Consider the following 3377-nt stretch of genomic DNA (forward strand, 5'->3'; position numbering starts at 1 on the left):
TTATTTCATATTTCAATCGTTTAAGAATATTGTGATAAATACCAGATAATTGAAGAACATCGTCACATTTCACCAGCAGGTGGCAGAACACTAAAACTAATGAGCTGCTAGTTTGTGTTACAGAACATCTTTTGTGCTCATTTTATTAAATAGACAATTCTAAAATTCAGATTTTTTTTTTTTATCTAGGCATGCAGTAGGTTGTAATATTTGTATGGATTGTTGCACTATTTTTATTTTCACTTTAAGTTGATGTGTGTTATGTGAGTCTTTAAGCTTTCATAACAAACATTATATAACAAATGCACAAATATGATCTGGTAAAAAAAATCTAAATGACAAATTAGCAACACAAGAAGAGCAATAATATGAGTAATCGATCTCTGCATGCAATACACAGGCTGATCAGAAAGATTTAGTCCTGATGCAGTGATTTAGGACCAAATAACCCTTAAAAACTGATCAAATCTACTCTTTCAGTGTTTAACGCCACATGCTGACAACGATTTCTGAGCTCGTGATTCAGAAAATTGTCTGAAACCAAAGGGCTTTAATTTTGCTGTAATGATTTCATCTGCTCTGAGTGAATCTAATAATCCTCGTTAAGACCGAATGAGAGCAATGTGAGAAACACAACGTTACGCAACCAAACACAAGCCCAGCTTTAATACATGTGGTGTAGCTCAAACATGTCGAATAATATCAGAAGAAATCCATTATATAGACTCCTAAATACGTTTGTGTGTGAATGCAGTGGCACGTTTCATACGACACTTTACACTCTTAAAAATAAAGGTGCTTCACGATGCCATAGAAGAACCTTTTTGTCTAAATGGTTCCATAAAGAACCTTTAACATCTGAAGAACCTTTCTGTTTCACAAAAGCTTCTTTGTGCCAAAAGAAGGTTCTTCAGATCATAAAAAGGTAAGAAAGAGATGGTTCTTTAAAGAACCTTTGACTGAATGCTTCTTCGTGGAACCAAAAATGGTTCTTCTATGGCATCGCTTGAAGAACCTTTTGAAGAACCTTTATTTTTAAGAGTGTAGTTGAAAAGAAAACTCAATAAAACAGTTGTTTAAAAGTTCATACGGCAAAGGAATATTTTTAAGAGGTAAATATAATGTTGCTATAATAATTACTGGGTTTTACTGAACTGAATATTGAATATTGAATATAATAACGCTTAAAAACTGAATTTGATTCATTTTACATCATTAACACTGTTCATGCTCCTGTATTTTATCTGTATTGTACAAAACGGCATAATAAATAATTGTGACTTATTAGGCAGTTATTAAGAGGAAAGGAAATAAATCACTATAATAATTACATTTTTGAATCTCTGACTAGTTTCTAAAATCACTATTACACCAGAACGGACGACATTGTGCCAAAATACACATATTACGCATTGTTATGCAAGATAATGAGATGCACACGAAATATCAAAAACCAACATGTCATTTTTACACAAAATTAAATCAGAACTCACCCTAAAAACATTAAAAAAATAACTATCCATAAGACTGCCTGTAGATTTCTGGAAGAAAGAGTGAACACTTGTTAATCTAAAATGATTAATCAGTTTGATGGATATATTAAACATAATCTGACCCAGTGTTATTTTAGTATTACTTATTTATTATTATAGTTTTGTTAACATTTTCAATAGGTTTATATATATATATATTCCATTTTAATTTTAGTTAAAGTTTAATCATTTTATTGTGAGTTTTTACATTTTTATTTATTTATATTTTAATATGTCTATATAATTTTTTGTTACTTTTTTTAGTACTTAAACTAAACTAAACCAAAATGCGAAATATTGCCTTGGAAACTAGCTGAAATAAAATAAGTTTACTTTTTTAGATATTTTATTTTATTTCACTTTATTTCAAAATGGTGGGGGGAAAATCTAACAAACACTGCATAATGTATAAATTTAAAAAAGCATGTTTTTCTCTTTACTTTAAAAAACATTTGAAGGCTAAATCTGCTTAATTATCCTAAAAATAAAGTCATAATGGGAAAAACTGAATGGTCCTAAATACATGCATTATCTTGTTCATGCAAAATATAATTTCTCATCTCTTTCATTTGATTTTAGAGTGAATAATGACATGATTTGGCTCTGTATCTGCGTGTGTGCAGATGTTACGGTGCATTCATGCATCAAACAACATCTGCTCATTTTTCCTCCAAATTGCTCTCTAACCTACTTCAAAAAATAACTATCCATAAGACTGCCTGTAGATTTCTGGAAGAAAGAGTGAACACTTGTTAATCTAAAATGATTAATCAGTTTGATGGATATATTAAACATAATCTGACCCAGTGTTATTTTAGTATTACTTATTTATTATTATAGTTTTGTTAACATTTTCAATAGGTTTATATATATATATATATTTTTTTTCCATTTTAATTTTAGTTAAAGTTTAATCATTTTATTGTGAGTTTTTACATTTTTATTTATTTATATTTTAATATGTCTATATAATTTTTAGTTAATTTTTTTTAGTACTTAAACTAAACTAAACCAAAATGCGAAATATTGCCTTGGAAACTAGCTGAAATAAAATAAGTTTACTTTTTTAGATATTTTATTTTATTTCACTTTATTTCAAAATGGTGGGGGGAAAATCTAACAAACACTGCATAATGTATAAATTTAAAAACGCATTTTTTTCTCTTTACTTTAAAAAACATTTGAAGGCTAAATCTGCTTAATTATCCTAAAAATAAAGTCATAATGGGAAAAACTGAATGGTCCTAAATACATGCATTATCTTATTCATGCTAAATATAATTTCTCATCTCTTTCATTTGATTTTAGAGTGAATAATGACATGATTTGGCTCTGTATCTGCGTGTGTGCAGATGTTACGGTGCATTCATGCATCAAACAACATCTGCTCATTTTTCCTCCAAATTGCTCTCTAACCTACTTCAAGCGTATGAGGTGACGAGTAGCTGGACCGACCGAAGGTGAAATAATGTCCTATTTGAGCCGTGCATCCAATCCAAAGCTGCTTATTTTTGCTGCGGCGTGCTTGTGTGTGTGTCTGTGTGTGTGTGTGTGTGTGTGTGAGTGTGTGTGTGTGAGTGTGTGTGTGTGAGTGTGTGTGTGTGAGTGTGTGTGTGTGAGTGTGTGTGTGTGAGTGTGTGTGTGTGAGTGTGTGTGTGTGAGTGTGTGTGTGTGAGTGTGTGTGTGTGAGTGTGTGTGTGTGAGTGTGTGTGTGTGAGTGTGTGTGTGTGAGTGTGTGTGTGTGAGTGTGTGTGTGTGAGTGTGTGTGTGTGAGTGTGTGTGTGTGAGTGTGTGTGTGTGAGTGTGTGTGTGTGAGTGTGTGTGTGTGAGTGTGTGTGTGTGAGT

The sequence above is a fragment of the Sinocyclocheilus grahami genome, unplaced genomic scaffold, assembly GCF_001515645.1.
Source record: "Sinocyclocheilus grahami isolate Dianchi unplaced genomic scaffold, SAMN03320097.WGS_v1.1 scaffold643.1, whole genome shotgun sequence".
NCBI classification, from domain to species: Eukaryota; Metazoa; Chordata; class Actinopteri; order Cypriniformes; family Cyprinidae; genus Sinocyclocheilus; species Sinocyclocheilus grahami.